The sequence below is a fragment of the Canis lupus genome, chromosome 3, assembly GCF_048164855.1.
Source record: "Canis lupus baileyi chromosome 3, mCanLup2.hap1, whole genome shotgun sequence".
Classification (NCBI taxonomy): Eukaryota; Metazoa; Chordata; class Mammalia; order Carnivora; family Canidae; genus Canis; species Canis lupus.
This window is the reverse complement of record NC_132840.1, coordinates 86,237,813-86,251,922: the sequence shown is the minus strand read 5'-3', so window position 1 is coordinate 86,251,922 and position 14,110 is coordinate 86,237,813. Positions and strand designations below refer to the sequence as shown.

Genomic DNA, 14,110 nt, shown 5'->3' with positions numbered 1-14,110 from the left:
GAATAATGCCACCTCCCCTCAGAGGTGGTCGTGAGGATCGCGTGGAACCATACACATGTACATGTGCAGACACGGACACAGGGAGGGCCGGAGAGGGAGCTCAGCACACAGTGAGGAGGCGTCGGGAACCCGCCGTGTGCCCGTCGCTGAGATACTCTGCATTATTCGGAAGGCTCTTCTGAATGTTACTTTAGACAAGTGTCAGGCTTAAAGATCTACTCTGTCTCTGAAAACGGACAGGGTTCATCCTGTTGGGAAGTGCAAGGTCTTAGGAGAACAAAGCCAACGTGCATCGCTATTGGCAACAGCAGTTATGTAGCTTTTAGTTATTAGCAAACTAAGTGAGGATGGAATGTCATTGGCTTGGAGTTTCTGGGGTGCGCATACGTGCGTGCGCTTTGGTTTCCATGTACACGATGATTTCCCAATGATCCATTCTCACCCCCTAATCTCACCATCTTCTGTACCAACTAAATCCTACCTGGCTCAGAAGCCCAGATCCTGTCTTGCCTTCTGGACTCTTCTGCCTATAGTTCGCTCTTCCTCTTTTGAGTGGCCATGGTATTTACGCCCTGTAGCACATTCTAAGGACCCACCTGCATATTCTCTTACACCTTTCTATTCCTTCCTAGACATAAACTAGGTCCCTCCACCACATTACACAGCCGTCAGGGCTGGCTGGAGGATGGGCGACCATCCTTAAGTTCTGCATTTTTTCCTGTCTAGCACTGGGCCAGGTGCCTATTAAGAATGCAGGTCCTGTTGCTTAATCAATTCTCTGCATTCCCACTTGTCATAAGCTACCTATTAGATCTCCATGCAACCTCTCAGAAAAACATCATATGAAACAAGTACATCTCACAGTTTTCGGAGATTAAAATCCAAACCAAGGACTGTTATCAAGAGAAGACATTTCCATGGAGTTGCATCCGAAAAGCTCTCAGGTTAAGTCAGGACCTGTAGGGACTGCCCAGCTCACAGGCAGAAATAGGTCAGTAAGTGTGCAGGGTGCAGGCACGAAGACACGAAGACAGAGGTGAAGGACGCATAAAAGGTTAAGTAGAAAGACGGCCAGAATCACCAGCAGGACCAGTCGTCCCCTGGACCTGGCCATGTTGGCCGAGTGGCCAGCAGTGGGCAAAGCACTCTCCCGACAGCGGAGACGGAAGCGCCTTTGCCGAGCAGAGCTGCCTACCCTTGGCTGCTGGGGATTCCATGCAAATGTCTGAGCCCAATGATGATCTTTTCTGGCATAGGATGTCAGTACCGAGATAAGGTAGATGAGTCCTGTCTGTTCTTTGAAAAGCAGTCCAGCTGAGCGGGCCATGTGAGCACAGCTGGTGGACGCCTGCTGCAGTGAATGCACATTTAGTCACTTGGCAAATTAAAAGATGTCCTACGCAGGCTGTACACTCGTTCTCAGTAGCTTACCCAATGGGAGGGCCAAGGGCAATCGATTTCTTCGGCTTTCTTCAGTATAAAACTTACCTAAGCTTCACACTGACTCTTTACAATGAGGCTCTGAAGGCTTGGGATCCGGGGGTTCTGAGCTGAGTTACTATACGAATTTATGAAACTCTTCCTGTTGGACCACATCCCCGCTTAACATCTAAATACTCAGTACAATATGCATTTTCCTATTGAGTCTCTAATCACTTTGACTAATTCAGCAGAGTCCATAAGAAAGCGCTATATTTCATAACAAGAAATCAAGCGCGGAAGTACAGGAGAGGAACCGCGGGAAAAATGGTTCATGTACGAAAAACTATATTATTGGCATTACTTCTAAATGGAAGATAAAAGGGGTAATGTGACTTCCCCTGAACTAAAGGACTAGAAGACCATATTCGTCAGGGTGAAAAATACAAAAGCGGGTAAAGCTCCATTGTGTGTCACACCGGTCAGACCCCACCTAACTGGCTGCGCTCATGCTAGTGTGTCAGGACAGTGCAACCAGGGAAAAAGCAGAGGGCAGGAAGCAGGTCCCTACAAGGAAGTGCACAGCAGATACACCTTATGAACCCAGGAAAGAGAAGTTTGGGTGCCTATCATAATTGTCTTCAGGTGCGTGAAGACCTGCCATGTGGATCAGGAGCTGGTCCAACTCTATTTTATTTATTTATTTTATTTATTTTTTCTCTATTTTAGAACTAAGTGATTCGTCAGGAGATCTGGGCACAGAAACACAAACACACACACACACAAGGAGGCACGACTTTGTGACAGTAGTAGCTAACAACAGAAACGGTTTCCCCAAAAGGCTAGTGGCCCGATGAGAGCATCGGCAGCCTTACCATCCACAACAACACTGACGGGAACAAGAGCAAAGGGAAGCACCGTTTTGGGAGCATTCGAGAATTCTCCTAATGCGTGAGAGCTTATGAATGCTGACGACGGGATTCAAACACAGGTCGACTAGTTCTCCGTCCTAAGCTCATATGCACTACGTCTAGTACTCCCTCACCTTGCAGAGAGCTGCGACGAGGGTTAGGGAGGAGGCACACGCAGCACCTGGCAATAGGTGGCATCCCATAATGTCATCATTATGTGTCACTGATGCCACTGAGTGGAAGGACAGGCCAGCGGCTCCTGAGGACACCCTCCCCTTTCCTGGCTCTCCAGCAGGAGCAAGTGGCCTCTGAACTGCATGGCCTCTCTGCTCTGGGCTCTCCCCGAGCACAGCTCCTGGTGCTGGGTGGCCCCAGAACGCTGGTGGCCCCACAACCATGAAAAGGTCAAGTGTGTGTCCCCGCAGAGTCAGCCCAGACACCCTTCAGGTTCTGCATTTAATCCTAAAGTTGGACTTCTCGTTATTTAAATCCCATTCACAACTGGCACAATTCCACTTGCTGATTCAAAAGGGGGAAAGAGGTTTTGAAAAGGCTTATAACAAAGGCTCATAAGCCTTACAGATCAAACAGCTCTTAAAGAACAACATTTTGATGAGTTAAGTGTAAAAGAACCAGAAACATACGGATTAAATTCCCCTTGAAATTTGAATGCATTTAAAAATTAAAGGGAAAAGCACTTGGCGGAATGCATTGGGGCCCTTCGCTGAATCTAAAACATTTAGAAAAACAGCGCGAGACATCTTGCCCAAACGAGGCAGCTCCCAGTTTCTATCTGGCTTCCGTTAAGTGATGTTTTTTTTTTTTTTTTTTTTTTTTCCCATGTCTCTTAGGAGACCATTTCAGATCCCCAGTTCCCCTCTGTCTCCTTTCCCTTGACGGCTAATTGCTAATTAGCAAGATATTTGTGTGCTGGAAGAAGCAGTTCATTCTTGAAATGGCCGGAGCCTACTGCTTGGTCATTGGGCAGCATCACCCAGGTCCCCACTCGGGTGGGCGAGGGCATCGTGGCAGCTGCAGCCCCAGCAGCTCAGAGGGACACTCTGCTCTGCTTTGGGTGGCATGCTAACTCGCGTGCCATTGATTTGCTGAGGGATAAGGCCCTGCACCAATGAGTGCCAGCCCCCAGTAGCCTGAGCCAGCCGCACCACACCGTGCAGCCCTCATTTGGAATTCTTGGGAGATAAAGCCTATGTAGGCAGGGCTGCACGCAGAGATTAAACTGGATTTACCGGGGAAACAAAATAGTGTTAGACTTAATGTGTCTATCCGGCCTGCCCCGGTGGTCCAGGGTAGTGGTTTGCAAAGTTTACACATCATTCCAAGCAGGTGGCGATGCCCTCACCTGGGGGAGGAAGGCAGGAGTTCTTCCATTTATATTTATTTTTAGTGCATCCTTTTTACATTTCTTTTTTGGTGAGTGTTTGATAATTTGCTCAATATATATTAGCATAAGAGAGATCTGACTTTTTAAGAGATATACATATATAACGGGTAATGCACCAATCATATGCATATTACAGGCGAGTTTTAAACATTGTTTTGTTTCGTATGGTATATTTTTCTATTGGTGGGCGTAAGCAATCAAAAAACTTTTAGAAACCACATCCTAAACAGAGCGTTGGCAGCTCTTTGCTTCACTTATGCCCCTGCCACTTACCAGCCAGGTGACATTGAGGAAGCTTCTCCATTTCCTCCTTAGGAAAATGAGAATTTGACCACGTCTGAAGGTTGTGGTGGTTTACAGCGTGGTTTGGGAAAGAGTTGAATCCAATGCACCTGGCACAGTTCCTGGCTGTAAGGGCTCAGCAAAGGTCAGCTGCTACGGTGCTTTCTTTTCACTGTTTCAATTTCATACACATGCATTTTCTAAAAACCCTGAATTTTTATGGAAATCATCCAGTAAATGGAAATTATATATATTTTATTAGGTCATTCTGAATCAGAGAGGATTGAACACGATAAAGGTTAAGTATATTAGTTTGTCAGTCATCAGCTTCATCAATAGATGTGTATAAAGCTTCTGATAAACAAGAGCAATTTCTCAGCTTTTTCACGCTTTCTCTGAGGGTCTAGACATGCTCAAGCTGAGTTTTTTCATGTGTTATCAACAAGTCCATGGGACTGGCAACTGTGACAGATCCTCAGGTAGGGGTACAGGGTAGATCATAAACACTGGTTTCTCGTGTCAGTTGAAATGAAGAGAGCAGCTTCAGCTTGCCAATGACAGAGAAATCCTCTCTCAAGGAGATGTGAAAGGCAAAGAACTGTAACCCACCAGAATTTTAAAGAATCTCTAGTATGTTTTGGAACACAATTACCAAGCAAATGTGAGGGATAATGAGAATATGGGTGATAAAAACAACATCAAAAACAACCCTAGGGAGCCTAGGTGGTCCGGTCAGTTAAGCCTCTGACTCTTGATTTTGGCTTAAGCCATGAGTTTGGTCCTTGATGAGCAAGGAGTCTGTTTGGGATTCTCTCTCTCCCTCTCCCCTCCCCCCCCCCACTCATGTGCCTGTACGTGCATTCTCTCTCTCTCTCTCTCTCTCAAATAAATAAATAAATCTTAAAAAAAGTCCTGACAATAAGATGTGATGAACATGTAGTGGGTTTTGCTGGTTCACAAGATCTTACATACTTGCCCAGGTAATTCTATTGGGTTGGTATTGCTATGAATGAACTTATAAATGAAGACACAGAGGCTGAGGGGATGATGCCAGATTCCTCAGAAAATGTGCCTCAAAACTGTTGAATCACTATATTGTACACCTGAAGATAATGTGATGCTGTTAACTATATAGGAATTAAAATGAAAATTTTTTTAAATTTATTTTTTTTAAGATTTTATTTATTTATTCATGAGAGACACAGAGAAAGGCAGAGACACAGGCAGAGGGAGAAGCAGGCTCCCTGCGGGGAGCCCAATGTGGGACTTGATCCTGGGACCACAGGATCATGACCTGAGCTGAAAGCAGATACTCAACCACTGAGCCACCCAGGCATCCCCAAATTTTTTTTTTTAATTTAAAACATTTTTTTTTAAAGTCATGAAAGATGGAAAGTGCTGAATCATGGTCTTGGACACAATTGACAAAAAATAACTGAAAATATTTTAATAAAATATCTAAAACTCTGCCAAGATTGGGAAACCTGCGTGGCTCAGTGGTTGGCCGTCTGCCTTTACCTCAGGTTGTGATCCTGTAGTACCAGGATCGAGCCTGCTTCTCCCTCTGCCTGTGTCTCTGCCTCTCTCTGTGTCTTTCTAATGAATACATAAATAAAATCTTAAAAAAAAAAATTCTGCCAAGATTTATATTTAAAATATGGAGGTATATGTGAACATCATTACAAACATGAAAGGGCCTAACAATGCTTTGATAGGAATATCAAAATAATAAAGAATATGAAAAAAAAGAAGAAAAATGGGTCTTAAAAACATCAGTTCATATCCCACACCCTATAATCCCTCCCAACAAATTATACCTGGCTAACTGTAACTTACTCTTTCACAAATTATCTTGTTTCCACATAGAGCTTATTGCCAACTGAAGTCATATTGTTAACTCACTTACTAGCAAATTTTTCTGTTTCCCTACTCCCTGCCGACCAGCTTGCCACCATGGAATGGGACCATGCTTTCTACATGGTTGGCCTCCAGGAGTTGTGGTGCTGATTTATGGTTTCTTCCTCCAATCTTGGACCTCCATAGGGAGCAAATACAGCCTGTGGCCTCAAGGTAAGCCAATGAAGTTTTATCGGAACACAGTCATGCCTGTCGACTGCACATTACTCGAAGCTGCTTCTCTGCTTCAATGGCAGAGCTGAGTAGCTACAGCAGAGACAGTATGGCCCTCAAAGCCCAATTTCCTACTTACTTGGCCCTTTATAGAAAACATCTCTTGACCCTTGGTTCAACAATAATCAAGTAGAAGTTACAGATGAAGAAAAGAAATATTCAGCAAGCAGAACTGTTGCTTACAACACACTCAAGTTGTAGTACAGCAGTTTCTACAACGCATACTCATTAAGTCAGATTAATGCAGCTACTTAGCATGTAATGTATGGGGTAATCAATACTATTGTGTCTGTTGTTTAAAAAAAGAAGTGATGAGAGCATGTCATTGATTACACACTTACCAATGCTATCAACATTTACCTTAGTTCAGGTAAATGCCACAAAGATAAAGGTTACCTATTGCATAAGAAGAATTAGATTTTCAGCCAATTCCCAATCATTTTAAAGACAGATAGAGACCTTTGCTGTGTTTTCTTTTCTCTCTTGATTCCCACCTTTGGGTGTTTCACTTTTTCTTCAGACTTCTAGTGTGAGGGAAGGGGTTGAAAAGAGTCATCCTTTAAGCACTCATAAACATTTCTGGAAAAAGACTGTGCACTTAAAAAAAAATCTTTAGAAATAATGAATAAAACTTTATTTTTAGATTTTGGTGTGGATTGCAATTATCTATACTCTCCTGGCTAAGAATAACTTGGAAAATCCAGAGCTGTTTGGGGATGACAGGGCTTTGTTTGAAAGCCAGATCATGGGAGAAGGACAAACATTATATGGTCTCATTCATTTGGGGAATATAAAAATAGTGAAAGGGAATAAAGAGGAAAGGAGAGAAAATGAGTGGGAAATACCAGTGAGGGTTACAGAGACTCCTAACTCTGGGAAACAAACAAGGGGTGGTGGAAGGGGAAGTGGGTGGGGGGTTGGGGTGATTGGGTGATGGGCACTGAGGGGGGCACTTGACGGATGAGCACTGGGTGTCATGCTATATGTTGGCAAACTGAACTCCAATAAAAAATATATATATTTTTACATATACCTGCATATTTTAAATATAAATCTTTTTTTAAAAAGAAACCCAGACCATCAGAAATTCTCTTCTTGCTTGGATGTACACATGTAAAAAGCAACTAATAAAAGAGAAAAATCCTTCACTAGCCTAAGAAATGCCATAGGAAGTTGGGAATTCCATTGGAGGGCAATTCTACACCAATGAGTTTTGAAGTTCTGCTGTACCTTCACTAAAAGTAATATTTGACCTCAATTTTACAAAATATATGTTCACATTTTAATGCTTATGGATCTAGAAATGTATCTTATAATCTGTATGTGCATGCAACATGGTACCCATCTTCCTACTTTCCTGACCTTCACAAACTGTTCTTTTCTTTTTTTTTTTTTTCAAAAACTGTTCTTAATTCGACAGCACCTCATAGTTGATGGACCCTTCTAAGTCAACAAAATATATTTTCCTGGGAAATCAAAAGTGAGTGGTGGAAATCTACATTTCATAAAATAGCTTCTCTGAAATTAATCCTTGCTACTAACAGAACAGGTCCAAGATGACAAGCCCCATATTTCTTTACAAGCCCTAACTTCTGAGACAGGTTTCTCCACTCCACCTGTCTGATGAGTCCCCTCATGGGCAGTGCTGGCACCCTGAAAAAAAAAAAAAAAACACACAGCCAATTGTCTCACAAACAAGGTCTGTGGCCACCAGTGCCATGTGGTCTCTAAGCCAGTCGTGGTTTCATTCCCTCATGTCCATTGGCTGCAGAAGGCCTACCAAGTTCATTCTAAAACAAAAGCCACTGAGACTATGCATTGTTTTCCAAACAACCCATTATCCCGTGGCCTATTGCAAAATTAGTTGAGAGAGAATCTGTGCTGAGAGATAAATCTTTCTGTGACATTTCAAGACTCATCTACAGCCAATTAGAATGGCCACTGGGACAGTAGCCTGATAGCACACATTGAGATCATGTCAGCCTCCTCCCCCCCAGAAGTCCTTAAAGAAACCTCTTGGCAGACCTGCAGTGTTCTCTGCAGTCCTGACTTGATGGGAGACCAGGTATGTATATCAAATGATGGGCTATCAAACTCAGAACAGGCTTGTGGTCAGAGATGAGCTGTCTGAACAAACAAAGAATGGATGGAATCCTGAGACTATGGACAGTAAAAAAAAAAAAAAAAAAAAAAAAAAAGGCTTTTACAGGAGGAATGACTCCTTAGCCCCAGCACTTTAGCCTCCAAATGCAGTCTTGGGCCACACAGGAGCCTGGACCACTGGACAGATGAATTAATGGTGCTTTATTTCCAAACCGAATCGGCCTTAATGGTTAGCTGGGTGAGTTTCATCGTAGGGTTTTGACCCACAGTTTTTAAGGGCTGCTCCAGGTCAGGGCATATCAAATCTCTTCCCTTCCTATTTAAGTGGCCCTATATTCCTGATGTACCTTTTCTGGAAAGCGGGTGAAGCCATTTCTCCCTTTTACAATATTCATGGGCTGCAATTTCCAGAGCTCTTTGTTATCGGAGGGGCCAGGTAACCAGATGCTTTGCAAACTTGCTATGGCTTATTCAATGTACTATTGATGCCATTAATATCAGAAAATTGTTACAGAACACTGCTTCCTTCAGTCACATAGCAGTCCTATGGAGAAGTAAGTAACGCTGTTCCCTTTTTTCTGGTTGGGTAAACTGAGATCCAGGGAAGACAAAGTACATGCCCAAGGTCTCCAAAGTAAATAAAAGTATTTTACTTTCTTTAGATTCTCTTCATCAATACAAAAAAGTTCCATTTTAGCTCTCTATTATTAACTCAGAAGGGCACTGAATTCAGAAAACCTTGGCCTAGAGAACTGCTAAACTCTCTTTCCTCACGCCAATGACAGAACAAGTGTAGCCAGCACATCGCTCAGCTGAGAGGTTTGGTGGCTGGAGGCAGTGTGCCCTTGGGCCAGACTCTTAAACCAGCCTCATTTTTCAGAAATGACACCATCTTCTGATCTGTTCAGATCTGGCCATAGAGTAACTTTTAGAAAGTGTTTGTGAGAAATTTATTCTTCTCTCAGAAGAGTTCCCAGGAGAAAGCTTCTATTCCTCTCAGCAGAAAAATCAAAGCATCCCCTCCCCACAATCCACACACACTCACTGCAGAGACGAGCAAATGATAATGTAAAAGAAGGAACCAGAGATCCATAGAGACCACCCTGGGTCTCTCCTGGGGAGGTGGCAAGGAGATCTGGGTACACAGCATTCTCTCATGGAAATAGGCTTCCTGTCTTCTGCAAAACTGAAAATAAGGATGATAACAAGAAAGATTTATTTGAGTTTGAAAGGAAGTTCTGACATTACCATAATGGCATCTCTGCATTCACATCTCCATTTCGTGTTTCTCTAAAAACATAGCTAAAGGGAACTATTCTTTCCCCCATGGTTTGCAACAATCGGATTGCCCAAGCTAGCACATACTTTCAAAAATCTTGGTTAATTACTCACCAATAGAAATACCAAAAGCAACAAATCAACTTCATGCATATATGTTTGAGAACCCTTATTGTTCTAAGAGACTCCTAATTATATGTTTCCTCTGGTATCTACCCCCTACCCCTCCCTACTTCCCTACGGGAGACTGAGTAACACAATCAAAGAAGATTCTAAAGAGGCTTGTCATATCCTGGGGTTTACATAGATGGTAGTCAAAAGGCAGTGATGTTAATATTGTTTTACAGTATGCTGACTGCTTGGGGGGTTTGCAGCCATCTGTGTGCATTAACCCTTTTCTGAGTCAGGGGAGAGGCTGGGATCGGCTCATTCACGGAGTTACTCTGTACCACTCTCTTGCTGTACGTAATCATTGATGTGGGGCCAGCAGGCAACCGTTATTAGAAGGAACCACATGGAGAGGCCAAGGGCAATCTACCCTAAAATGGACCACTGTGGCATGCATATTATTTCTAGATGAAAACAATGAAGTCCCAAAGACTCATGAAAAAAAACCTCTTACCCCACCCCTAAAATACCTACAAGAATTTAGGTAGAGGACCTGCTCCAGGAAGGGAGCTATCACCATAGACAACTACATTATGCTATGAACGAGGCATGGTAGACAGGAAGGTACTAGCGCAGCCTGTGATCAGAGTCCTCTAGGTGCCACAGTTTCTTGGGGGGCCAGAAACATGTGTTTGCCAAACATTTACTTTTTCATCTTCCTATAAGTTGTATTCCTTCCCTTTGAAGTCTCAGACCCTTACCCCTTTCTTTAGTTCAGGATGACATATATACCTCATTTTGCCTATCTTTGGAATTTCATGTCTGTGTGGATTCCCAGTAGGTTCAAAATTAAATTTGATTTTCTCCTGTCAATCTGTCTCATGTCAACTTAATTCTTAATCCAGTTATGAGAACACTGAAGGGCAGTATATTTTTTCCCCTACAAACACATGTCCTGCTAGGCTTTGGGATAATAGGCATCTGATTCTGCCCTGATCCATTCCCATAAGAGCCATTATCAGCACTACCTCTGAGTTCTCCAAGAGTTGATTCTTGATTATCCAGGTGAGTGTGAGTTTACGAACACAGAAGATTTTATTAGATCCATATTCCAGACTCCTAATGCAAGCCTATTTCTACTGATAGATGAGCTGGCTACCATATAAATAAGGTAGCATTTGTGAATCTCTGTGAACTTTCTTGTGAATCTGATGAACACATTAGACTTTAATTTCAGAAAAAAATGTATGTGCTCCCTCTTAATCGCTCTTCTCTCTCTCTCTCTCTCTCTCTCTCTCTCTCTCAAACACACATAAATACACACACAGAGACACATACTCAAAGCATATAAATCCGGGAATCTCATGGACCCCCCGAAGCTCATCTGTTCTAACAGGCCCAGTGAATAAGCCTCACTTTATTAGAAGTTTCACTTCTAGTCTGCTCTTTCCCCCAAAGTCCCATTACAAACATTTAGCATACTCTTTCCCCACAGTCCCATTATAACCATGTCTAATGGATTTTAATGTCTCTTTAATTGTCTTGTACTTCAATCAAATGATTTCCTCACTGGTTTGAGGACAGCAGTGTACTACAATAGTATTTAATTTTAGTCTATAGACATGCATCAAGCACCTATTATAAGTAAGCACTCTGGCATCCCTGTGATGGTCAGTTTTATGGGTCAATTTAGCTAGGATTATTGTCCAGTTATTCATGCAAATACATGTTGTTGTTATCAATGTGATTAATGTTCAGAAATCATTTGACTTTAAGTAGATCATCCTAGATATCTAAACAGGCCTCACCCAATCAGTTGGAAGAGCTGAAGAGCAGAGCTGAGACTTTGGGGGAAGAAAGAGAATCCCACTATGCACAGCAGCTTCAGCTTATGCCAAGAACTTCCAACCTGCTCTTCCCGATGTTCTGTTTATGGATCCTTCAGGCAGCACATATAATCATATAAGTCAATCTCTGAAATACACCCCTTAGTATATGTCCATTAGTGGTTCCATTTCTGTTTAAACCTGGACTAACACAGATTTTGGTATCAGAAGGCTGGGTGCTATTGGAACAGCTACCTAAAAATGTGGAGCTGTCTTGGGGATTGGGTAATGCGTAGAGTCTGGAAGAATTCTTAGGTTCATGATTGAAAAAACTTTATTTACTTAAACAGATTATTAGTAGAAATACAGGCAGTACAGGAGCTTTTGGTGAAATCTCAGAAGGAAATGAGTAACATGTATTGGAAACTGAAGAAAAGACGATCCTCACTAGATAGCAACAGAAAACATGGTTAAATTTTGTTCTGCATTTAGTGGAAAGCAGAATTTGAAAGTTACAAACTTGGATACTTAGTTGAAGAGATTCCCAAACAAGATGTATGAGATGTGACTTAGTTTTTAATTTCTGTCCATAGTAATACAATAGGAGAAAGATAGACTTAAGGGAAGAAGTGTTAAACAAAAATTACATGATGATTTTAAAAATTCTTAGCATGGGCAGCCTGAGTGGCTCAGTGGTTTAGTGCCACCTTCAGCCCAGGGTGCTATCCTGGAGACCCGGGATCAAGTCCCACATCGGGTTCCCTGCATGGAGCCTGCTTCTCCCTCTGCCTGTATCTCTGCCCCCCCCCGCCTCTGTCTCTCATGAATAAATAAATAAAATCTTTTTAAAAAGCTTAGCATATTTAAATTGCAAAAGATGCTAAATTTAGGAGATTCAACTGTCCAGAAAATGTGCTCTGAGAAGACCAAGCTGGACAATGTTTGGCAAGCACCAAAATATCAAGTATATGACTCAGCAATATCTGCAGAAGCCAGGATTAGAGATGGGATTCTCCAAGAAAGTTCTGTGGAAGATGTTTTTGCCTAATAGAAAGAGTATCCATGATATACATAGGAGACCCACAAAGTTTTGGGAACATTATAAAGTGGAAATATTGCCAGCTTAGAAATGATCTGACAGTGGAACAATCTGACAAAATGAAAGAAAGTTTCTGGGATCCCAAAATTCTACAGTTAGGATATAGGCTAACAAACATGTACAATCCTTCAAGAAAAAGGAAGGTTGATTCTGAGGGCTGAGACTGTAGCAACATTTTTTTAGATCTGTTTCCTAAGGCAAGAAAAACAAAAGCAAAAATAAATTATTGGGATCACACCAAATAAAAGGTTTTTGCACAGTGAAGGAAATCACCAAGAAAACCAAAAGGCAACCTATTGAATGGGACAAGATATTTGCACATGATGTTTCCAACAAGGAGTTAATAACCAAAACATATAAAGAAGTTATACAACTCAGTATAAAAAAAATCTGATTTAAAAATTAGCAGAGGACCTGAATAGGCATTTCTCCAAAGAAGACTTCCAGATGGCCAGCAGACATATGAAATGATGCTCAGTATCACTAACCATTAGGAAAATGCCAATCAAAATCACAATGAGATATCACCTCACACCTGTCAAAATGACTAGAATCAAAGACAAGAAATAACAAACACTAATGAGTAAAAGAAACTCTCAAGCACTGTTGGGGGGAAAAGTATATCGGTACAACCACTATGAAAAACAGTACGGAACTGCCTCAAAAAATTAAAAATAGAACTACCATATGATCCAATAATTCTACTACTGGACATTTGCCCAAAGATGATGAAAACATTAACTCAAAAAGAGATACACACCCCTATGTTTATTGCAGCATTATTTACTATAGTGGAGATATAGAAGCAACCTAAGTGTCCATTAATAGATAAATGGATGAGGAAGATGTAGTATAGGTAAATACAATGGAGTATTACTCAGCCATAAAAAAGGATGAGATCTTGCATTTGTGACAACACAGGTGGAACCAGAGGATATTATACTTATTATGGGAAATAAGGCAGGCTGAGAAAGACAAGTACAATGTGATTTCACTCATGTGTGGAATCTAAAAGATAAAAAAAAAAGAATCAACAAAAAGCAGAATCAGACTTATAAATACAAACTTATGGTGGCCAGAGAGATCGTGGGTGGTGGATGGGTACAATGGGTGAAGGGGAGTGGGAGGTCCAGGCATCCAGTTACGGGGTTGAAATCATGAGGATCATGAGGATGAAAGGCATAGCATAGGGAATATAGTTAATGTTACTCTAATAGTATTGTATGGTGACAGGCGGTAGCAATGCTTGTGAGAGCGCAGCATAACTTACAGACATGGTGAGTCACCATGGTGTATGCCTGAAACTAATGTAACACTGTGTATCAGTTATGCTCGAGTAAAACCATTTAAATAAATAATTTTTTAAATAATAAATTTATTTTTATTGGTGTTCTATTCGCCAACATACAGAATAGCATCCGGTGCTCATCCCATCAAGTGTCCCCCTCAGTGCCCATCACCCATTCACCCCCACCCCCTGCCCTCCTCCCCTTCCACCACCCCTAGTTCGCTTCCCAGAGTTAGGAATCTTCATGTTCTGTCTCCCTTT

General features: G+C 41.9%; 1 protein-coding gene and 1 long non-coding RNA gene across 8 annotated transcripts in view; both read right to left on the bottom strand.

The window, feature by feature from the left end:
- Positions 1–14,110, bottom strand: part of NTM (neurotrimin) — a 941,158-nt gene that overhangs the window by 232,358 nt on the left and 694,690 nt on the right. The window lies entirely within an intron of this gene.
- Positions 9,187–14,110, bottom strand: part of LOC140631260 (uncharacterized) — a 30,706-nt gene continuing 25,782 nt past the window's right edge. Inside the window, exon 2 of the long non-coding RNA XR_012028900.1 lies at positions 9,187–9,436. This is a non-coding gene — a long non-coding RNA (uncharacterized lncRNA). The remainder of the gene's footprint in view (positions 9,437–14,110) is intronic.